At 44.3% G+C, this 24,571-nt stretch overlaps 1 protein-coding gene and 1 non-coding gene across 5 annotated transcripts in view; both read left to right on the top strand.

Annotated features, from left to right (window-relative positions):
• Positions 1-24,571, top strand: part of MGAT5 (alpha-1,6-mannosylglycoprotein 6-beta-N-acetylglucosaminyltransferase) — a 346,996-nt gene that overhangs the window by 40,379 nt on the left and 282,046 nt on the right. For 3 of the 4 annotated variants that reach the window (XM_053666802.1, XM_053666810.1, XM_053666807.1), the window contains exons 2-3: positions 9,692-9,741; positions 19,259-19,340. The gene's annotated coding sequence lies outside the window, so the exon portion shown is untranslated. The remainder of the gene's footprint in view (positions 1-9,691; positions 9,742-19,258; positions 19,341-24,571) is intronic. The other variant, XM_053666815.1, reaches the window with a different exon arrangement.
• Positions 7,973-8,105, top strand: LOC119048440 (small nucleolar RNA SNORA22). The gene has a single exon (XR_005082342.2). It is a non-coding gene; the product is annotated as a small nucleolar RNA SNORA22 (small nucleolar RNA).

Genomic DNA, 24,571 nt, shown 5'->3' on the forward strand with positions numbered 1-24,571 from the left:
TGGGTGTTTGCAGGTTGTAACAGTGGAATATCAGTCACCTCAGTGACCTTGTCGTTCACCACTGTGTGCCACCTGAGGCTGCTCTAATCCAGTAGTAACCAACTGTCGGGTCCGTAGGCTCCTCTCCCAAGTAGGAGCTATACTCAGAGTTTCTCAGGTTTTTAATTCCTGGAAATCTTTTAAGTAACTCTTTCCAGGTCAGGTGTCACCAAGGAGACCAGGAGGACTGAGATTCTCTTTTCTAGCCTGCTGCTAGACTGTCACTGTCACCAAGAACTTGTCTCATTGCTAATTATCCAACTTTCAGTGATGCAATTAAGTGAGAGCAGTGGCTAGGAAATAGTGATTTAAAAGGTGGTTTCTTTGCATTGGTTTCTTTAATAATTAGAAAGAGGAGATAAATTTGGGGGCTTTGTCTTGCCAGGGAGAAACAGCAGAGATTAACTTCTCCCTCGGAGAGAGCCTTGGTGAGGATGTGCCTCTGGGAGGCCCTGCGCGTGTGTGCGTGTGGTCACTCCTGTGATTCCTGACCTGCAGTTGCACAGTGTGGTTATTGCTGAATGGAACGTCTTATGATGATTCTTTCTTATTGCCCCTCATTTCTGATGCTTTCTGATCTATCCGGTCAGACTGCTTGCTTTACGTATAAATTTACTAAGTGATTTCTCAAGGAATGCTCTTTATGAAAAGACGATATCTAAAGACACATAGGTGTGGTCTCCGTTAGTCTGATGCAGCCCTTGATTAGTTCTGAGGTAAAGAGGCTCTGTCCTCCTCCACCGCTGTTGGTGGATACTAGATGGAAAGATGCTGTCTTGAAACAGCGCCCTCCCAGTGCTGCCCAGTAGGACTTTCCGCCACGGCGTTCTACGTTTGTGTGGTCTGTCCACTAGCTGTGTGTAGCTACTGAGTGCTTGAGATGTGGCTAGAGTGTCTGAGGAGCTGAATATATTTAATTTTAATGAATGTAAATTTAAGTAACCCCATGTAGCAGAGGCTGCCATTGGCGAGCACCGCCCTAGACAATGGCCCGAGGTGACTGAGGGCTGCACATAGGAGCTGGCTGGCCATCTGTCTGACTTGGGCAGGCTTGTTTGTTGGGGGGGAGCGGATTTAAGACACAGGGTATATGGTGGACAGCTGAAAATCTGATAGCATAGAATTGTATTCAAATGTTGGAGTTCAAAAAAGACGTGGGTCAGTTGGAGCTGGAGTAGGCAGGGAAGTTTCTTAGGGGGAGGCGCTCTAGCCCTCAGCCCCTCTGGAATAATGTCTAGGCAGCTGTAAATGGTCCATTTACTCTGAGTCCTGGGGACGCAGTGAGGTATGGGAGCCGGACAGCTCTGTATGAAGGTGGCGGTCCCTGTTCAAGGTATTTAGCTTCCTGAGTCTCTTGTTTATTTATCTGCAAAATGTATATAATAGTACTGCCTCAAAGAGCTGTTATGTTAGATAATTTATACAGAACTCCTAGTGTTTTGGCCCATAGCAGGCTCTCATTAAGGGAGGTGTTGTTATCAGGATAGGATTAGCATGTGCACACCAAGGTCCCTGACTGTCTGAATCTATGCGGTGAAACTGAGTTTGTGCTCGTTGTCCTCATATCCTTGGATGAGGGAGACCTGTTTCTTCACAGGTATGGAGCTGAGAGTCCTGAGACAGTTGTGGACGTAGTGGAGAGAAGACACAGGTGTGAAGAGACTAAAAAATACACAGAAGCTCCCTTGGAAAATTGAGCATTGTGGTGATAAACCAACCCAACCAACCCTTTAGTCAGTGACAGGGGACAAGTTTAGCTGTGCAGGTTGCAGTTTTCAGAATTCCAGCTTTCATTCTCCTCCCATCCCATAAGAGTATTCACTAGAATTTAGACCTCAAACACTTTCTGGATTTCTGGGCATTTACGCGCATGGCACCTTGGACACCTCCTAGAGATGTCTCCATTATTGTTTGCTTATCTGGGTTCAGTTTACTTGAACACTTGAGGTTGATTTAGTATCTTACAAGAACTGAACATTGTTCTCCCGACATCATTAATCTCACCTTTCTTACCCAGCATAAGTATGAAATTAATCAAAAAGGAAAGGGAAATTAATAATATGTTGGTATTCTCAATTTATCAGGAGATTTCACAGCAGGTATGAAATTAACTTCTCTGAATTAAGACATACTTCAACAAATTAAAGGTATAGAGAAGGGTCTCATTATTTATTATTTAAGAAAAGCACCTTCATGCTTCCTGCTTTGATAATTAGATGATGGGTGGTGTCTGGTGATAAGACCATTCAGCCTGTGAGATCACCTCAGGACCCACAGTGAGCATAAATCAGTTGTTTTTCATGTTTCCCTGAGATATGTTAGGTAAAGCAAAATGGTTAGTGCATACTTGTTTTCTGTCAGTTGGAAAAGGTTTACCAAACACTTGTAGTTTTGATCTCTGTTTACAATCACCTAAATCTGATCTGGGTTCTGTGTTTCCTTGTTATGACATGTGATATGATCAGTTTCAAAGGATACATAATTCTGAACACATTATGGAAGAGAATGGAGCATTGTAATTACAACTGTATTACAGCTTTTGTGGAGGTTGATAAAGGACAGACTTTTGGTACTGGATCGTTGCTGTAATTGCATCAGAAATAGCAAGCAGCAGTCACCTTCCATTAGGGGCAGGAGAGAAGGAGACTTACTATTTTATTTAAGTGATCACATAAGGCGCTGAGTGAATCATCCTCAGCCTCATCATGAGGATTTAAAAATAGGAAGGAACAGTTGACATCATCCTATAGCAGGTTTTTAAGAAACAGAAAAATGCCAGATAGTATTTTAAGGAAAAGAGCTGTCTGAAGTGATATCCCAGTCCACATGGCACTAGCCTGTTGGCCATGGTTCTTAAACCTAAGCCTGCTTTTGAGTGTCCTGGAGGGCTGGTTCGGGTTGCTGGCCCTGCTCAGGGGAGTGTGGGGGTCTGAGGTTTTGTATCACAACTTCCCAGATATGATGTTCCTGCCGCTGGCTCAGGAACTGCACGATGGGAACCATTAAGCAAAGGGACAGACCAGGTGTAACTTGGGGATGATTCCAGAAAGAGAATTTTGAGATTAATTCCCTAGTACCTGTTAAAATAATTTTAATGAAAATACCAAATTTTGTTTGGGGTGGTGTACAGGTTTTGTAACAGTGATTTGCTCTTTGTGACATTGTAAATGAACATTAGAACCAGTTGCAGACCTAGATAACTGGATTCCCAGCACTCCTGGCCCTCTATCGTCTGCCATCTTGGTAAAATCTTGGGTGAACTTTGTCAGCTGCAAATGTTACCTCTATAACCCAAGCTGGTGATGAATTTGGAAATCGTAAGGTTTGAATACTTTTTTTTCTCATTTGTAGATCGGACACACTTGGTTACCTGGGGACCGTCACTTTAAGTGAGGGTATTCTAGGCCCCAAGGCACTAAGTCGTCGTCATCATTGTGACCCCTAACTTACGAAACTGCTGTCAGCAAAATGAAAATTTAGCACATCGGGCACCCCCAGTGGCTCTGGTTCCAGGCTTCTGGTTCTAGAACTGTCCTTTTATTATGTTGTTAATTTATTATCCTCTTACAGACACAGCAGCCCCAATAATAATCACTAGCATCTCTAGAGGGCTTGCTGCCTCTCTGATGTGGCGGCTGTATTCTTTGGATCTGTGGTGTTAGGTCATGAACCCTGCTGCCATTTCTGACTGACGCACTGTGATTACCTCTGATGTAAGCACGAGCAGACAGAGGCTTGGAGAGGCACTCGGTTGCCCTCATGGTTTGTGAGTGTATTTGAGTCCAGGCAGTGTGAGCAGTATGGGACAGATTTAGATTTGATTACATATTTTGGAAAGCTTTCAGTGAAAGCTTAATGAGAGACCTCACTGACATGGAAAGGTGCTAGGGTGTGTGAAGTGTGGCGGAACTGAATGCATTTAAGGTGAAGATTGTGTAAGTTCTGACGTCAAGGATCTCTCTAGATCTTTGTAACTGGGCACAGTTTCACTGTGTGGTACATTAAGCTGCTCTGCCCGACATCAGATGCAAGCTGAATGAAGCCCGTATTGTAATTATGGGGTCTTTTTCTATGTGACCATCTGATGTTTGATAAGGAAGACTGAGTAAAGCTTGTGAACATGGCCATGATTTGTTTCTGGGGACTACCACTAGGTGATCTTATCATTTCACATCTTTTCTCTAGACATGAAGATATTTTAGAATCCCTTCAACTGTTTTCTCATGGTAATAACTGCGGCACAGCTTTGGTGTTCTCAATCAGCTACCTTTGCTCATTAGGCTGTGGAAAAGAAGGAACGAGGGGAAAAGCCTGCTTTGAGTCGTGTCCATGGTGGCTTTTGCATCAAGATTCTGAGATTCTATTTGGTGAGACATGCCGATAGCGGATGAAAGCTTGACCGTAAATGAAAAGGGATCATCAACCCAGCAGGTTCCAGTGCTGACGGGCATGAGGGGGCACGGGGAAGTGTGAGACCCACAGGTTTAGAATTGGCCACCATATGTCTTCAGCTCCCGCGTAGACACTGCAGGGGTGGTGCTTGAACACGCTTTATCCTTGCCTACTTTTTGAGGTGCTTTGAAAGGGGGTTGGGGGTCTATGGACTTACCACCCGGAACGCGCCCGATCTCGTCTGAAAGGGGGCTGGGGTATAGGCAAGAAACTCAAATGCAGATTTCTAATAGAATTCCACCCTAGAGTGCAGAGCTCATCATTAGGTTATGTTATGGGCCACCTGCGATATCTTTTATCCAAAATATAAAATGAAGGAGGCAAAAATATTACTCGGAAGTGGCGTTCCAGTTTTCCCTCGCTCCTCTTTCACTGCCTGCCCCCGGTGGTTGCTGTCTACTCTTTTTCCAGATTAAGCTGCATTCCCACGACCTCTGTTTCCAAATGCTCTCACAGTTTGGGGATAATTAAGAACGGGGAGGAAAATCAAAACATAAGGCCAAGAAGAGGTTGAGGGAACGTGTTAATCCCCAGAAAAGATACTTTGGGGTAAAATCTTGATGAAGGTTGTAGTGATGCTGTTCTGAAAATTAGGAAAGAGAAAGGGCTTCCTTCAACATTTTCTTTGTCTGTAGATACAGCTAGAAATGGCTATAAACTTTCATTAATATTATATCCTTGTCTCTGCAGGAAATGATACTAAGATTAGTTGGATAGTAAAGCTTTGCTCAGGATGGAAGTGGATGGCCTTTGGTTCCTTGGAGACCATGAGTTTTGCTGATGTATACAGCCAAGGGTAATACAGTAGTTTTCCTATGACTGAGGGAGTAGCTTCTCTGATTCTTAAGGTAAAATCAAGATTCAGTTCTTAATTATTGTATTACTAAAGAAAAACAAATCCAGGTTTGAAAGCATCAGAGGAGGTAAAGAATAATGAACTTTCTTTTTTGGCACACCATGAACATTTTTTTAATCTTACGATTGCTATTACTGATGTGATTCATGCCGCCTACTGCCCCTGTACTTGATCCAAGTACTCATAAGGAAAATTGCCAGATAAAGTACCAAATGAGGTGTTTATGAAAACATACAGAAAGGAAAGAAAGCACTGAAAGTATAGGTTGATACTACTTAGGTCTGAGGCATTTTATTAGCCTATACCACTACAGGTGAATGAGGTGTTTTTGATGTTGACTAAGATGCTTAGGATTGGTTTTTCAAAATACATCTTTTTATATTTATTTTTCATAGTTTTTTAAAGTATATCTTATTGATTATGCTATTACAGTTGTCTCACTATTTTTGCCTCTTTATCCCCTTGTGCCCAGTACCCTCCTTCCCTCTAGCATTGCCTGCCCCTGCCCTTAGTTCATGTCCATGGGTCATACATGTAAGTTCTTTAGCTTTTCCATTTCCTATACTATTCTTAACCTCCTTCTGTCTATTTTGCACCTACCATTTATGTTTCTTATTCCCTGTACCTTTTACCCCCATCCTCCCCCTTCTCCTCCTCACTGAGAACCCTCCATGTGATCTCCATTTCTGTGATTCTGTTCCTGTTCTAGTTGTTTGCTTAGGGTTTTTTTCCAGTTCAGTTGTTGATAATTGTGTTTGTTGTTATTTTACTGTTCATAGTTTTGATCTTTTTCTTAGATAAGTCCCTTTAACATTTCATATGAGAAGGGCTTAGTGATGAACTCCTTTAACTTGACCTTATCTGGGAAGCACATTATTTCCCCCTCCGTTCTAAATGGTAGCTTTCCTGAATAGAGAAATCTAGGTTATAGGTCCTTGCTTTTCATGACTTGGAATACTTTTTTCCAACCCCTTCTCACCTCCAAGGTCTTTTTTGAGAAATCAGCTGGCAGTCTTATGGGCACTCCTTTGAAGGTGACTGTCTCCTTTTCTTTTGCTGCTTCTAAGATTCTCTCCTTCTCTTTAATCTTGGCTAATATAATTATGATGTGCCTTGGTGTGTGCTTCCTTGGGTTCAACTTCTTTGGGACTCTCTGAGCTTCCTGGACTTTCTAAAAGTCTGTTTCCTTTGCCACATGGTGGAAGTCCTCCTTCATTATGTTTCCAAATAAGTTTTCAATTTCCTGCTCTTCCTCTTCTCCTTCTGGCACCCCTATGATTCGGATGTTGGAACCTTTAAAGATGTCCTGGAGGTTCCTAAGCCTTTTCTCATTCCTTTGAATTCTGGTTTTCTTCATTCTGTTCCGGTTCAATGGTTATTTCTTCCTTTTGTTCCAAACCGTTGGTTTGAGTCCCGGTTTCCTTTCCTTCACTTTTTTATATTCACCTTTATATTTTTCTTTTTTTAAAGATTTTATTTATTTATTTATTTTTAGAGAGGAAGGGAAGCAGAAAAGGAGAGAAATATCAATGTATAGTTGCCTCTCATGAATCCCCTGTTGGGAATTGGCCTGCAACTCAGGCATGTGCCCTGACTGGGAATCGAACTGCGATAATGTGGTTTGCAGGCCCGCGCTCAATCCACTGAGCTACACCAGCCAGGGCACTTTTATATTTTTCTTTATTTCACCTTGCATAGCCTTCACTTCTTTCTTTATTTAGTTGCCATACTCATCATTTCTGTGAGCATCGTGATTATCATTGTTTTGAACCCTACATCTGATAAGTTGGCTTTCTCTTTATTAGTTCTTTTTCTGGAGTTTTGATCTGTTCTTTCATTTGGACCATATTTCTTTGTCTCTTTTCTCCTGTTACATAGTAAGGGGTCGGGCCTTAGGTATTCGCGATGGTGGGGCAACCCTTTTTGCTGCGTTGCGGCACTATGTTTGGGGTAGGTGTGAGAGAGAGGGAACAGTGCCTCTTGCTTGGCTCTCCACAGGCTTTCAGTCACTTCCCCCACTACACCCATGTGAACTGCGCCCTTCTGGTGCTGATTCCAGTGTGGGTGGTCTTGTGTATGTTCTAGGATCCTGTGGTCCCCTCCAACAGGCTCTCCTGTGAGACTGGCAGTTTTCCCCACCACCACAGCCCCCACAGGTTTTTACTGGCAGAGGTTTTAAAGCTCTCTTTCCCAGCAGTGGAACCCTGGCTTGCTCGGTCTGTCTCTCTGCCCACTTGTTCCTCCCAGTTTATCTGCATGTGAATGTGGGACTGCCCAGTCTGCCAGCTGCTGCCTCGCCTGCCTGGTCCACTAGCCACCACCTTGCCATGTGTTCTCTCCCACCACCTTGCTATTCCTCCTCTCCACCCCAGCTGTCCATCTCTGCCCCTTCTACCAGTGTGTATGAGTGTTTCTTCTTTAACTCCTTGGTTGTTGGACTAACATGTAGTTTGATTTTCTGGTAGTTGTGGTTTGTTGTTTTTAAATTGGTTGTTATCCTTCTTTTGGTTGTGTGAGGAAGCAAAGCATATCTGTCTATACCTCCATCTTGGCCAAAAGCCTTCATAGGTTTTCTTGTTTTGTTTTGGATTTTTTTTTAGATTTTTAAAATTATATTTAACTTTATGGCACAGTGAACATCCAAGTGTGCTGTATAGTCCCTTGGATTTGACTCTGTGCTAGAGAAATGTCTGTCCTTTTCCTCTGCATTGAAAGGACTATTTATCCTTTTAAATGTATTCAGAAAGTCAGCACATTGTTAAAAAAAAGAATAAAATTATATTTAACTTTAAATATTATTTTGTATTAGTTTCAGTTGTACAGTATAGCGATTTGTCAGTTGCGTGCTTTACAGAGTATTTCCCCCTCATATTTCCAGTATCCAACAGATACCATTCATAGTTATTAGAATATTACTGACCATAATTCCTACGCTATATGTTATATCCCCGTGACTAGTTTGTAACTTCCAGTATGTATTACTCAATCCCTTCACCTTTTTTGCCCCACTTCCCGACCCCTCTCCTCTGGCAACCATCAGTCTGTTCTCTATATCTATGAATCTGTTTTTATTTTTTCTCAAAATATGTCTTGGTAATTGTACTTCTTGGAGTTAGCAACTTTTTCTCTATCATGATAATCTAGTTGCAGAAGTCAGTCTTTTACCCCCCAAACTATTTTAAACAGAAGCTGGTTTAAAAAAGCAGCCACGTTGGTCACTGGCATGGACTCAGTTCCTTCCAGCCTGCCATACTTCTCTAGTAAGCATTTATTGAGGGCAGATCATTTTGTGGAAACTGCCACCTTCTGGTATTGCTCAGAGACTGTTGACACAGACAAAAATGTTAATGCTGCAAAGAGTTGTTATATGCTACAGACCATATAAGGAGGGAATTGGCTGGGTTGGATTAAAAATAACAAAACTCTCTCAGACATTTTCCAGTAGGAAATGGTACATGTTCTTACATGAGGTTCATAAATAGAAGGTAGACCAGTTGGTTAGTCTTAGAAGACCTGTGGGCAGTCAGTGTGCAGATGGGCTTGTGCGGCATGGCTTTTTTTTCCCCTCCTCCTCTCCCTCACTCTCCTTGCTTCCCTCCCTATTGAGCTCTTTCAGTTTTATAATTCTCTGCTGTTAGATTTCACAATATCAGAAACACACAGTATTTATCTGTTAAAGGACATGTTTTTCTTCTTTTATAAAGGTGTTTTTAGAGAGAAAATATTAGCTGTACAGAAGCACATAGTAGATATATTTCTAAAATGTCTTTCCATTGTTTTGGGGGGTTATATTCTTCAAGGTAAAGTGGCTGTAAGCAGTCTGTTAATATTTGAATGAATAGGCATATAATTCAGTTGGCTTTATCTCATATTGCAAACTTCTTAGTTTTTTATAATAGATCTCTTCATTGTTAAAATTGTGTGGATAAATATATTTGGGGCTGTGTGTATATATATTAGTGTAGTTGAGTCCGGAAAGCTTTAGGATTGGTAAAAGCTTTGGTTTAATGCCTCCTGAGATTCAGAACAAAGAGCACTTCTGTGCAGATGCTCCGTCTTTGCCAAATGCAGCCTTACTCCTGTGGAACTAATAATGGATGGATTTGGATCATAGCAAGTGAGGTAATGCAAGTTTTAGACAAATGCCTCTGGATGTTGAAGTGATATGGCCCCCCACCTAGCTATTTTTAGGCATCCTTTTTTCAGGGGAGACTATCTTAAAAGTCACTTGGGTTCCAAAATGGAAGAAGCAAGGTTCATAGAAGCTTTTAGGCAGCCTGTTTGCATTGAATCAAGTCCTTAAAGAGGAGAAACTTAAAAATGTTTTTGTCCTTGTGATTTCAGGAGTGACCACTCTTCTAAAGTGGACATCGAAGGAGGATCAGTCAGGCCATGTAAGTACTGTAGTAAGCAAATATTTACCTGACTAAGCATAGGTCCAGGACATTTGACCCTGGAAGGGAGAGGACCAAGTAGTTGACTCAGGTGTTAACATTTAGAACCATAAAATGCAGACACTGTAGTCTACCAGTGTAACCCAGTCCCTAGAGGACATCTCCAGCTATCTGGTTAAAGCCTGGTGGACTTTATCTTTTGTGATAATTGGGCAAGGATATTCCATCTGTCTAGAATTAGTGAAGTGACTGGAGCCGAAGGCCATCTGTCACTTTGTGCAGCCACCACCCAACACGTTTATTGATCTTGTTTGTGGCTGGTTGCTCTTACATGGACGGCTGGCCCTGTCAGAGCAGCCCGACCCAGACCACAGAAGATCACGGATGTACATATAAGAAAAGGCAGTGGGCTACGGGGTGACTCCTAAAGATTGCACAGTTACTGAACTGTGTCTGTATCAAGGAACTTGCTCCAGGACTACATTTTCCTCAAGTCCTCAGTCATGAACATAATTTTTGGAGGAAGCAGTTTGCTAAATACTTCCTTATTTACCCATCTGAATAGTCAGGAGCGCCTGAAACCACTCACTGCTCAGAGTACTGTACCCTTCAGAGTTACCTTGGTAAATGAGATGTTCAACTTGGGAGTAAAATATTTGGATATCACAGGCTGATAGGATTTGGGTGTCAAGGTTATAGGGCCAACAGAATGAAACATTAAATATTCCTAATTCTTATTTCTTTTATGTGTGTGGGTCTTTGAACAAACTTTGTCTCTAACATCACAGGATTAAAAACTTCCAGCAACTCACAAGCAGATGAATGTCTGATGTGAATGAAAGCCTTGATGTTAGAGCTAGAAAATTATGTGACCATGTGACTTTCATCAGAGGCTGCTCTCCAGCTGTCACCTTGAGAGTTTGTCCTGCTGGAAGAAACCAGAAAAATAGGAAGTGTCTTCTTTAAAACCTCAAAGGGGTTTCAAATCTCTAAAGATGAGGGATTTTTGTCTGAGATGCAACAGGCATATTTGATCCATCCCCCTCCCCACCCCACTTCCTCACATGCACACACCACACACATCACTCAGTGGAAATGGAACTTTATTTCAGACACTGACCAACGGAACAATACCTTCAAGGGGCTGTCCCGAAATTAGTCTGGTGTGGCCGATAGGGGCATTTGTTCACTCTCCAGGAGTTGTCAGGCATGGCAGCTGGAGGTTGCAGGGTGACATCTGCTGACTCAGAGCTGGGTCTCTGGTCCCTGATACCTAGTTGTTCTGGCTGATGCTGTGAGAAGGATGAGCCTCTTTCTGCCTTTCCTGTGCTGTGGGTGGTTTTTATGGTAGTACTTGCACCTCCCTCCTGCTCTCAGCTCTGCCCTGCGTGTGGCCGGCAGGCCTCACGGAGCAGGCAGACATGTTGGTGTTGTGTGACACTCCTGGGCTCTGTCTGTCTGCCACCAAATATGTTGTCACCTTCCCCTCCTCAGCACACCACACCTAGCTGCCCTTGGAGAGGCCTCTTGGCTCCTTTAGGAATAACTACCGAAAGAGCAGCTGTCTTTCGGCCTCCTCCAGACCAGTTGAGTTGGGTTGTTGTCAGCCTGTTGTTGGAAGAGTTCCCAACGTAAGCGACTTGGCTGTCACTGACATTTATAACTTGAAAGCCACATCCCAGGTGATTTTGCATTTCCTATAATCCTTTAAGTAGCCTTCAGAACATTAAGCACATGGCTTCTACATACTTTGGCAACTTCCAGGAGAGTAGAAAGAGCTGGGTCTTCCAGAAGGTAGAGACGCAGCTCTCTATTCTCCCGTGTTGTAAAATCGTGTCTTCTGATGGAGGAAGGGAGAAGTCATTCTGGCTTTGTGCTTGGGTGTGTGTGGGGCCACGTGAGTCAGTTTATGTCAGAAGATTATTGGTTTCTAAGAACAAGTGACTCTTTAGCTCTGACTGCTGTGGAGCCTGTGGTAACTGATGTAAGAAAACTGGGGTCAGAAGGTGTTCCTCACATGCATTGGTAGATCCCATACCTGGTCTTTTATGTCGTAATTTCAGAAAGAACCAGTTTCTCAGCTTCACTTCTTCACGGATGACTGGAAGAGAAAGGTGCAGTGTTTGTGGTAAAAAGTAAAATTAAAACCAAAGTTACCCCAATAGATCAGGTGAACGAATACTACCAAAGAAGGTGGAGAAAGGGCAGAACGAAATGGGAACACATTTCACCCAGTGTGGTTCTGTCCAGACTGTAAATTTTCCAGGGGCTCAGACTGGACCTGTTGCCCCTCGTGCCACCAGGGGCCAGCACAGAACCTGGCATGTGGCAACATGATGAGCTGCACAAATGAGTGTAAAGAAGAAAAGGTGCAGAGAAGTCGATTTCATTTTACGGTCATGTGTCACTTAATGATGGGGACACATTCTGAGAAATGCATTGTTAGGCGATTTTTTCATCGTATGAAAATCATAGAATGTAGTACACAAACCTAGGTGGTCTGGCCTGTTGCTCCTCAGCTACAAGCTTGTACAACACATTAATGTACAAAACAGTAAGACACTAAATCAAGCACAAAAGAAAATGATGCAATCGAGAGACGTGATAAACACGGCCTGCTGCAGGCATGATGCGGCATACTCTTTTATAAGTAGGAAGAGTACACACTCTAACAATACGAAGTGTAGGAAATACATAAACCAGCCACTTATCATCAAGTGTCATGTACTGTACACAATTGTATGTGTTGTGCTTTCACATACTGGCAGTGCAGTAGGTTTGTTTACATCGGCATCACCGTGAACATGTAATACATTGAGCTGTGGCACTTTAAACTTTTTTTTTAACCCGAGGGTTATGTTCAGTGATTTTAGAGAGAGAAAGGGGGGGTTGGGAATAAAGAGGAAAGAGAGAGAGAGAGAGACAGAGACTCGTGTCGGGGGAGAGAAACATTGATCAGCCTCCTCTGCACGTGCTGAACCAGAGATCAAACCCGCAACCCAGGTGTGTCCTGACCGGGCAGTGAACCTGCACCCCTTTGATGTGTAGGACAGTGCTCCAACCAACTAAGCCACCTTAGTGGCTTACGGCACATGACTGTATTTTTATCCTGGTAGTGCTGACATGGAAATACATTAAACAACAAATCCAGATTATGGGACTTAAAGTTAATTATGTTTTCCTGTTGATGTCAAAGATGAGTAATCTTGGAAGAGACATGAACAGAATTGGGGATTTAGACAACAGGCTGTAGAAGTGATTAAAATGAAACACTTTCACTGCCTGTGCTCAGATCTCTGCCTGTGGTGCTCAGGACATTAGTGACTATTACGAAATGGGAGTGTCTGACCTTGTCTGGGTGCTGTGCAGCTGGGCCCAGTGCGTAGTTCGCCAGGCAGGAGTGGGCAGGAGCCAGCTCTTGAGCCAGCTCGGTAGTGGCCACAGGCTTTGGGAGGGTGGTCAGCCGAGGGATGTTTGTCGCCTTCCTGGCCCGGCGCCTGTGGCGCGCGTCCGTGCTGCATCGAGTCCTCTTCCTCAGGGCCCAGGAAGTGCCCTGGAGTCCCTCAGGCTGCACTCCAGCCACGGCCCACTATGATAGAGGAGCATGGAGGAGTCAACCCCGCTTCCCTCCCGGCCTAGGGAGAGGCGGCAGGCAGAGCCGCAGGGGCAGGGGCAGAGGTCAGGGCAGTGGAGAGCCACTTGCCTTGTCGCCAGGCCAGGCGTGGGGCAGCGGGGCGGCCGTCTCCTCAGATGTGCCCGTCTAGTCAGAATTCCCATTCATGCAAAAGGTTTCAAAACAACATCTTGCATCTGTTCTGGCTTTGCTTGAAAACAATGTTTAAGAATTTTAAAATATTGCCAATAACCAGATGAGCAATATCCAGACAAACTCAGAGACTTACTAGAACACTCACACAGTTTCCCTAGATTCCCTGCTTTTCTGATCCCGCTAATCACACGCCTTATTAACTGTAAGAGATGCTTACATGGGCCTCTGTGAAAGTCACTGTCCTTTTGTCCCCATAAATCCTAAAAAGTGAGGTCTGCCCAGAACCCAGACCGACGTGAAGCGGCAGCACACCCACGCTCTGAGGAGGGCTGGTGCCGTGTGGGTCCGCCCTTACCTCGGTTTTCCGTGTTCGTCCTGTCATGTCATGGCCCTTCTCGCCGTCTGTTTTCCTCCCCATTCAGTCTCAGGGAGGTGTCTGTGAGTTTCCCTTCTCTTTTCTGGCCAGTGCAGGGCTCCCTGCTAAAGGGCGGTCAGTCAGTCCTGCTCAGCAGGGCTGACGCCATCTCCACGACTCATTCTCTTCCCATAACGCTTCGTCACACTTACTGCCACACGCAGGCAACTCACTCTCTGAGTGGCCGCTCGTTTCTCCCCAAGCCAGTGTGGGATTTCTCCACGAGAGCCCATCTCCCCAGAGGGAGGCAAAGGCCGCTTCACCATCGCCTTTCAGGTTTGGGGTGATGGGTAGACAGCGTCTGTCGGGCAGACTGAGGCTTCCGCTAAGGTTAATTAATGTAGGTAAGACCCATCGACAGGCCTCTGGTCTTCACCGAAGCCATTTCCTCAGACCAGAGTCTGTGGTATTTTAGCTGTGTTGATGAATGACTGATGAGTCACTTAACTCTTTGTTTTGGTCTGAGCCTCAAGGTGGCTTACAGTAACCAGTGTCTGCAGTTTACACATCCGGGAGGACTGAGGGGAGCCCTGGGGAGGGTGAGGCCAGAAGGATTGGGGAAGGGGGTACCGTAGCCTTGGGAATTTAGCTGAAGAGTTTGGGGACTTGGGCTGCTCACAGTAACAACAGTTTTGAAAAAATCTAGGCCATTGTGGTTTGGTACAATAAAATCAATCACTAGAAAAATGAAATAAAAGAACAACAAAGTTCAAAGTAACAAGTCTTTAATTTTATTTATTAGATTCAAAAACATGAAATTACCCTATCAAATTGTTACGAAATTTCCCAGAACACTTACGCTCAGTTTTGGCACTTCTTTCTTCACAGACCAGAAACCCTTTGTGGATCACCCCCACTCTGCGGTCCCCCTGCCCCCAACCCCCTTGGAGTGGCACGGACCCAGGAGGTGTGGGTCTCCGCTCTGTGTCTGCCCTGTACTGTGGGAGGCCCAGCCTGACCTTCCCGAGGGGGTTTTATGCTATGAAGTGGTGGTTGCTAGCGTGGTTCTGCTGTCCCTGACAGGAGTGTAGGACCAGGACAGCAGGTGCTTATTCCTGAGTCCTTGGCCCCAATGGGTCTCCTTTCAGGATCCTTCTGGAAGGAGCACGCTGGAGATTATTTTACATATCCCCTGGCCACCTTGACCAGGTGTCTGACCAGGTCATTTGAAAGGTGTGTGTCCTGCATTAGTGACCTGTAACAAATGGGCCTCCACGTGTGTCAGGGTCTATCTGTCTATCTACCTATAGTTATTTCTTTTGTCTACAGTTTTAGACTGGTGGTTGTGGGGGTGGGGGAACAGCTCCTTTAAAGAAGTCGTTTAGCGACCAAAACTAAAAAGGCCTGACTTTTTGAACACAGGCCTTCCGGGATCGCCCTGCACTACTGTTCATCCCAGTAGGCAACAGGTGGAGGAGCAGCGTGGGAGGACTCTCTGGCCGGGCCTGGAAGTGGTTAGTGTCACTTCCCATTCATATCCCCCTGCCTAGAACTCAGTCACCTGGCCACGCCTCCCGGTTCGGAAGCAAAGTCTAGCTGTGTGTCCGGGGAGAAGAGATTGTGTGTTCAGTGTAGCCCCTCTTCTCCCGCTTCTCTGCCTCACTCATTAGAGTCTTGTTCACCACGGCATTCTTTTATCCAAAGGAAGTCATGTATTCCTCTTTTGTGCCTCCCCCTGATTACAGTCGGGCACTCCATTTTTGTGCACTGGGCTAAGAAGCAATGGCAGGAGAAGAGAATGGAAGCTGCCTCAGAATTAATGGACAGTGATTATGCAGGCCGCTGTCAGCAGCCAGGAGTGGCCAGTACTGACTATGAGAGTAAACTGGATGTGTGCCATAGGTCACATTTGGATTTTTAAAAAAAATCAAGGTATTTGTAAGTTGTGAGTAATGCTAGTCTTCAAAAAGGAAATGACACTTAGGTGGAGGGAACCCTTGGTTCAGGGGAAGCCAGTAGCCTATACTGATGTAATCTAACTTTATAAAAAGCCAAAGTGGCTCTAATATCTTTACAAGTACACTTTTCCTGAAGCGATGAATTTAAAAAAATACACCTTTATTGGCTCTCAATGCAGAGAAATCTGAGAGCAGAAAGTGAGAGGTGAGATCTATGGGAGTGTCGGGGTGTGTGGAGGGGTTCTTGGCGGAATTGCAGGGTGTAGCATTCTCCCGGAGCCCGTGTTTAGTGGGATGTCATTCTGAAGAACTGGACTAGTCATTTTTGGACTGAGAATCTACTACTAAAAACCAGCTATGTAGGTCATGGAAGAGGCGAGATGCCAGAAGTATGTGGTAACCCAGAGATTCTCAGCCAGAGGAAGATATTCCTACCCTAGGGCTGCAGGAGAGGTGGGAGTAAGGAGCGTTACCGGAAATGGACGTGGGGTCCCCTGGAAGGAGCTGCACCCTGGACAGATGGAAGGAGGGTGAGAGCCCCTGGCCTCTTGTGTGCCTGCCCTTTCAGTTGCTGCTGGTGCCTCCCACAGGCCAGCCTGAGGGGAAGCCAGTGGGCAAGGGTGTTTGGGACATGTCCTTTCCTCAGACACCTTGCAGAGAGGACAGGGGGTGCAGAGAATGGATCTGAGAGCAAAGAGGGAGATGGTTGGCGTTAGACATATGACCTCTTGGGGAAAAAGAAGGAAGAGAAACCGGTTGAGTGAGAGATTGCTTTAGGAAGAAATTTTGAGTTTTGGTCTTTGATGTCTTTCTTCAAGTCATATGTATTTTTGCATTTGTGGTTTTCTATTACCAGCCAAAGTTCTTTTTTCTCTAATTTTGTTATGCTTTTTACACCCTGTGAATTCTTTTTATTGACCTACAGTGTGGGGCAAAAGTAGGTTTATAGTTGTGAGTGTACAGACACAGTTTATTCTTGTATTGTTTATTGATTATTGAATTGTTGTTGTTCCCATGACTAGCTGTAAACCCACTTTTGCTCCACCGTGTATTTGACTCTCCAGTAATAGCTAACGTTCATTGACTGCTCACTGTGTGCTGGGAAGGTAGTGCTTTATCTGTACAGCATATCTTGTTTTGGTGCACTTCGTAAATCCAGCGCTTTCATTGGCATCAAAGCAAGACCCTCCACCAGCAGAAAGACTAAACTTGCCGAAGGCTCACAGGATAGTTAGCATTTTTTAGCACTGAAAGCATTTTTAAATTAATGTACGTGCATTGCTTTGTTAGGCATAATGCTATTGCACACTTAATAGAATACAGTATAGTGTAAATCTAACTTTCATGTACACTGGGAAACCAGAAAGTTCGTATGACTCACTTTGACGCTCGTTTTATGGAGGTACTGATTGGAACCGAGCCCGCAGTGTCTTTAAGGTGTGCCCGTTAACCCATCACATCGTCACAGCTGCTCTGTGAGGCAGGTCTAGTCAGTTCTCATTACTTGTGGATTCTGTATTTGCAGACTTGCATATTTGTGTTAAAAATTTATTTGTAACACTAAAGCCAGTAGTTAAAGTGTTTCTGTGACCTTTCACAAGGTGGAGGAAACCCCGAGTTGCCTGACGGGTACATTCCCAACTGAGGTGGAGCCGGTTGGCCCTCCGCCTTCTGGTTTCAGGTCCCATACTGCGTATGTGTGTCCTCTAGTTAGTGCCATTTTGGAGGCATTTGTGAGCTTTGTTAAAAAAGGTTATTTTGCTGTTTCTGGTGGCTACTAAGCATCACACTAAATTGCTGTCTGGTGTTCCTAAGTGCAGGAAATCTGGGCTGTGCTTTAGGTAGAAAGTACGCGTTAGATGACTTATTTAAGCCTGAGTTATAGCACTGTGGCTGTGAGTTCAATGTTAATGAATCAACAGTATATATTAATTAAGGTATCAACAGAGGAACACATGTGACATGCTTATATGTTGATCAGCTAACAAAAATGTTGTGAGCAGAGGCTCACAAGGCCCTACCCCTGCACTTCTTTGGTTCAGTGTTTGCTAATTCAGTGTCGGTGGTGACTGTAGGATGAAGGTGCTGTGCATTAAAAAAAGCTGACGGTGCTGCTTACTGTTGTTCTCAGTTTAGAGTGACAGAGGCCTACAGAGTCAGGCATGTTGCCCAAGGTCACCCAGCAGGATCAGAACCCAGGCAGTCTGGTTGCTCGCCCTTCTCTCTTCACCTCCACACTGTACTGCCTTTTGTGTCTGTTTCCTGCTGTTTTACACCCTCCTGAATCTGCTGCTGATGCCGCTGGAGTCCGCCTAGTGCTGTTTTCAGTGATAAAACTCCTGTTGGTAAAGCCAACAGTTTTCTGGTTGGGAGTTGTGATGTGTATAATCCTGCAATAAAGGTAACAATATTTGACACTTTTACAAAAACCTCCATGTGTTTTGAATGACTAAGTTCTCACAGCAGCATTACCCTGCATTTCATAAATAAAAACTGGCATCTTGGGAGGCTGTGATTTGGTCAGGGTCCCAGGATGAGAAAGTGGTAGAACAGAGACTCACATCCAGGTTTCCTGACTTTGAATCCGGGCTCTTCTGCGCTACCGAGGCTGCCACTGGGGGAGTCTCTGGGGGCTGTGTGCCTGGGGGCTGCTGCTTCCATCCTGCGTCAACCTGGAGAAGCCACGGAGAGTTAGAATTGTGTGTAGAGAATACTTTTCTTTACATAGACTATTTATTTCCAGGTTCATAGAAAATCTCCCATGGGCTCAAATGACTTTTTGGGAAAGATGTTAATTTTTTTTTCTGTTTATTAGGGGAATATTTGGAAGTAAGTGAGAAAATAGAGGGAAAATAATTGGAGGGCTGCTAGAACATTGTCATTGGTCTACTTTCTCACTTAAATGTTGTTCCTGCCTTTTAGCCTCTGTTTGTTATTTAATTTGTGTTTAAATAAGAAGTAGATGTAGATATTAAGAATTATAAATATACTATATAAAACAAAGACTTCGCCCTGACTGGTGTAGCTCAGTGGATTGAGCGTGGGCTGCAAACCAAAGGGTCACCAACCAGTTCAATTCCCAGTCAGGGCACATGCCCGGGTCGTGGGCCAGGTCTCCAGTGGGGGCCAGGTGAGAGGGAACCACACTTTGATATCTCTCCCCCTCTTTCTCTCTCTGTTCCCCTCTCTCTGTAAGTAAATAAAATCTTAAAAAAAAAAAAAACAAACAAAGCATTGTTTTGGGATTAAAAACAAACCACCTTGTAAGGTGATCACTGTACCTGATTTCTGGTATACAGCCAATCTTGAAAATCCTCAAATAACATCCTTTCATTCAGTGTTGTTTTGTTATAATGGTGATGAAATGCTGTAGAAATGTAACTCTCATTTTTATCAATGAATTTATGCTAAAATTAGGTTCATCATTGTGCTTAGATTCGCAGAACCTGTTGACACAGGAGGGCCTACTGTACTCTTCCACTGGTGTTCCAGCCTCCACCCCAGGGATTTGCAACAGGTACTGAATTTGCTTCCTGGGGGACATTTGTCACATCTTGGGTGGAGGATGAGGGTAGGGCATGTAGTGGGTAATGCCACTAAACATTCTACAATGCACAGGACAAACGCACAGCAAAGGATTATTCGGCCCAAATAGGCAGTAGTGCTCAGGTTGAAAAACCCCGCTCTTCCCTCAGTATTAACTGAGGAGTTGGCTTAATGTGTGTAACTCAAAAGCTTTCGTCTGAACTTTGCTGTTGCTTTTGTGTTTTTGGAAGACTTTTGTTTGCCTGGGGTGGGAGTGGTCTTCTCCAGGAACCCACACAGGACGGTACTTATCTGTAGAGACTAAAAACAGTAAAACCAACTTCAGCAGGTCTGCTTTTTTGTTATCACAGAGTGTGAGCAATTCTAAATTCTTAAATGAGCACACTTTTTAAACTTATCCTGTAATAAACATTATTTCCTACATGCAAATGTATTTGGAGAGCTCCTGTCATGCCGTTGGCCCTGGCACACATGCGCTGAGCTGTGCATGTCCCTCTGACAGTCAGTTCTGGGCAGTTCACAATTGGAGCTTGCTTCAGGAGCAAGCCGATGCTTCTAACCCTGGGTGCATGGTGCAAGGAATACAGTACAGCCTATTTCTGTATTTAAATAGAGCTTTTCAATAAACAGTGAGTGCAGTTTAAAATGAAGAAATGGAACTAGAGTCTCTTGAATTCTGTTACTCTCTGTGACCTTTTGCAGTTTTTATCTGGTTAAAATTTGAAACAATGCACGAGTGGAACACTTAGGTGTTATGTTGTTTGAGTGCATACTTTAATTTAGTTCATAGAAGAAATGTTTTATTGAATTTTAGAAGTAACTTTAAAATTAACATTCTTTTTAAATGGTTGTTTTAGCTAATCAAGAATATAATGATAATTGATTATTGCATGATTGTTGCTGGAAATAATTCTGTCCTTTGGGGGAGGGAATGTTAAATAGAGATCGGCCCTGTGTGTCCCCATGCTAGGTATGTCGCTGTTAGGATGCTTGAGACCTGTAAGGGAAATGAATGAAAGCAGGCCCAGCAAAAGCAATTCATTATTTCTGTTGATCTGGTTTCTGTCCGTTGTGAAACCTGTGCTCTTTCAAATGCTACATAGGATTAAAGTTCTGACCTATTAATGTCTTTGTGAGAGTAGCCAAAATTCCTTCCACCTTTATGTTTTAAAACATTTTCATTGAATTATACATAAAGAACAGTGCATACATTGTTAGTATACAGCATGATGAATTGCCACAGCCAGATACTCCTGTGTGAATGTACCCGGATCAAGAAACCAAACCGAACAGTACCCAGAAGCTCCTTTGTGCAGATCTCCATTCACCCCTGTCCCAAGCATAAGCATTGATCATTCTTGTGGGGGGGGGCTCTGCCTGCAGGCCCCCCACCCCCGGCTGCCATGCATGCGAAAAAGTCTACCAAGATATGATCTGCTTGGGGAGGAAAGGTGGCTGATCTCTCAAAGGAGAAGGGCCCAGAGCCTTTTCCTCCATGGGCTTTTGTTGGGTTCATTTTGCACAGGAATACAGGTAAAGCCCATTAATCATTGTCAGGCAGTAAGGATCAAACAATAGATAACATACAAAGAACTATGAGGGCCTATTCTGAGTCAGGGTCAGTCAGCTAAAGGGCTACAAAACTTTGGGAAACAAACTTATTTCCTGCTTGGACCCTTATCAGAAAATTGAGGGAATTCTTAACGAAGCAGGTTTCACAGGATTTTATATATTCTTTTTTAGGCCTGATCACTCGGGGAACCTACCCTTTCCAGCACAGGGCTGCACTGCCCTCTGTCATTGTTTCAGGCTTAAGTCAGGCAGGGGAAGTAAGGCAGCCAGGAGATTAGGAGACTTCTTTCAGATAGAATGAGGACTCAGGCTTTATCAAAGCCGAGGGGCGAGGGTCCATCACCCCCTTTCTCCATAGCCTTCCAAGTCCTTCTCTGGGGCCTCCAAGCGATCGTGCCTGTCTTAGGTTGTTCTCTCCCTTGGGGAATCTTACCTGTCATTGGCTGATGGATCAAGCATTGGGGGTCAGTTATGGATGAAGTAAAAGGAGCAGAAGTGGAGCTCCTGCCAGGGAGATAAGCTTTGTCTGTTTAGTGGCTTATGGTCTGAAGGTTGCTCACTCAGCCTTAGCCATGGGGGTGGAAGCGGTAGGGGTTACAGTTTCTAAAACCAGGCAGGGAGGTTCCCAACACGTTCCAATAGCACAGATTAGTGTTGCCTGTTTTTGGATGTTATGTAAATGGAATTAAGTATTCAGTACATAAAGAGAAGACTAATTTTTAACCCATCTCTGGGTTTTGATTCTGGCTGGACACACTTGAAATATTCTAAAATGTGGCAGTTAAATAAAACATCCTGCAATTTTAGCAGCAGATGAACAAAAATTTTCACGCTGTTTCCTGTGTGGCCTCACTAATAGAAGCATTGACCTTCAAGTAGTAACATCTAAAATGCTGGCTTCTGTAATGAAGACCACAACCAAATTATGGTATTACTTGTTGGGCAATTGAATTTTATTTGGAAGGCAGATAACTGTACAGAAGTTAAACTGGATTTTGTGTATGTATTGAAGCAATCAAGTTCATTTGCAGCTAAAGTAGCTTATGGGCTTAAAGTGTAGTCAGTGAGCTGGACACACCATGTAGAAGCTTATAATTGCATGTGGGTTGGAAACCATAACATTGTAATGGAGTCTTATTGCATCGGTGTATCGCATTCAGAATACCATTTTCTGGATAGTCAGCATGTCTTGTCTATAGGGATGGAACAGATGGGAGGCTTCATAGTTGAAGTTGGGGCCGTGGGGAACTGAAATCGCCCTTCACGTTATGGGGAAATTTAGCGCTCAGTTTGAAGACTTTTGGGAATGTTGAGTTAACGTAAAATGTTACTCAGAAAACATAGCCTCCTGTACAACCACCATCCACGGTGAAAGTACATACTCTCGTTCTTTCCTGGATCTGTCAGAGGCTGGTTTGCTCACGATGAGCTGTAGTGGCCAAGTTGGGAAGGTGGCGTGGCTCCTCCTGAGGTGCTGTGTGGCAGCGGGCCACATGGGATGGGAAAAACATTTGCCACGCAACTTCTGTTGGTTCCAGCAGAGACAAAAAGGAAGGGTTCTAGCAGAACTGCTAAGTCAGGGATGTTTGTCTCTGAGAAGCTGGTCTTGGCTCACTTAATTTTTCGGTTGTGAAAAACATTTTCTTTCTTCCCTGCAGTGGTTTATAGCTATCGTCTCTAATTAGAACAGGGAAGAATCATACATACTTTAATCTTTGAAACTTATTTGTGTCCACTTGTTTAATCTGCCTGTATTTTGCATTTTTGAGTCTTTGATGCAGGAGAGGCAATGCTTGCAAATAAAGCTGTTAAGGAACTTGTATCTGAGGTGGGAACTGGATCATGACACTCCTGGGCTTCAGTCTCTTCAAAGTCACTCTTCAGGTGCAGGTAGCTGTAAATCCTGCTGTGGCATTAAAGGTCCCTGGTTACCTTGTCTTGCCACACAGGACTTGCCTTGCGCCTCCTGTGCGGTCCAGGCAGGCAGGGGAACCGTGCCTTTGCGTGGGGCTGTTTACTGGTACCTCTCTCCATCCACAGACTCTCTCCCCACTGTGGAGGCCTTCCTCCATCATTCTCTTTTTATCTTCCAAGATTCCTTGCAGGATTTTCTTTCTCGATCCTCCTAGATAGGATGAGAAGAGCGGCTTCTGTGTTAGAGAAGTGTCTTCTATGTTCTCCTGATACCTCTGCCTATAGTGAATGACCGCATTTGTCCACTGGCCTGGTGTGTGCCCAGCATCCAGAGTAGTGTCCTTCACATACAACTGCTTATCAAATACCTATTGAACTAATGGGTGGATTTTGTTTTTATATTATATTCTGATTCATGGACATGCCTGTCTCCCTACTACAGTTCGAAGGCAGGGATCACTCCTCGTCATCATCCCATGCTCAGCTCCTGACAGAGGTTCCCCAAAACGCTTGAATGGAAGACGAGCATTTTCCACCTAGAGGCAGGGAGAATTTTCCTTGTACCCCAGTCATTTGTATTAAGCTTTGAGTGTATGGGCAGAACCTCATCCTGTGGCTTTGTGACAGATGCAAGGGAATCCCAGAATGCTGTGGGGTAAGGACCGTGCCCTGTTACTCCCCCACCCTCACCCCCTTGTTTTTGAAGTAGGAATGTCTCTTGTGTGGGCAAGTGTTGATGAAGGCATTCATCTCTCAGAGAAAACTCCTGACAGTGATGTTGATTACCCTCTTGATTGCTGATGCAGGAAAACATCAGTTTTTAAAAAAGTAGATTATGTAAAGGCAATATTAATTATCATCCTTCAAGGGAGATAACTGTCATTTTTACATGATCACTACAGCCCAGTAAAGGTTCCTAGAATCTGATCATAGCAGTGTTTATTTAGTTCCCAGAAAAAGAAAGTAAATGATGGGGTAGAGTTTTGCCAAATTTAAGTCTTTCTTTCCCTAACCTGCTCTTTGGCAATTGCTTATTTGTCTGTGAGTGCCCAGCAGGTCATGAAATGAGTAGCAACCAAGGAAAAACTGCATTTAGTCAGAGAGCGGAGAGATGTGCATTTTTACTATTTCCTGCATCTTCTGCGATGCCGAGGCCTCTGGCCTCAACACACACCCTGTCCTTCCAGTTGGATTGTTCCTGAGTGAAGAGGGGATTCCATGTTGCAGGATGCCCAGATGTCCTGAGAGCCCATGATTTTAGGGGTTCTGTTCTTTTCACAAGTTTGAGGACCCCTGAATTATGAAGAGGCACAGTGCCTGAGGCCTGGGCTCACACAGCATGGCTCCTTGCTCCCAAGTTGGGGGAAAGAAAATGAAAGAGAAGACTGATTCTGAAATACAGTCCTCAACGCTGCCTCTCTCTACGTGGGAGAATGGAGCAGATCAGCATGGATGGCATGGGTACTGCCACACCTGGAATGCATTGACCTTTTGTGGAGTGGTCGTTACTCTGCGTGGATTACCACCCACTGGCCTGGGCACAAGGGAGCTCTGCTCAGTCTTACGGGCAGAGAAGAGACAAGTGAAGCCTGAACAGCCATGACAGTGATGTCCATCACTGAGGTTTCACCTGCTGATCTCTGCTGTGCTGTGACAGTGCCACCTCAGGAGGACATTCCCTTTCCCAGGCCTGAGGTTAGTAGGCTTTGTTACTCC

Source organism: Artibeus jamaicensis, unplaced genomic scaffold (assembly GCF_021234435.1).
Source record: "Artibeus jamaicensis isolate MK-2021 breed Jamaican fruit bat unplaced genomic scaffold, CSHL_Jam_final contig_1284, whole genome shotgun sequence".
Classification (NCBI taxonomy): domain Eukaryota; kingdom Metazoa; phylum Chordata; class Mammalia; order Chiroptera; family Phyllostomidae; genus Artibeus; species Artibeus jamaicensis.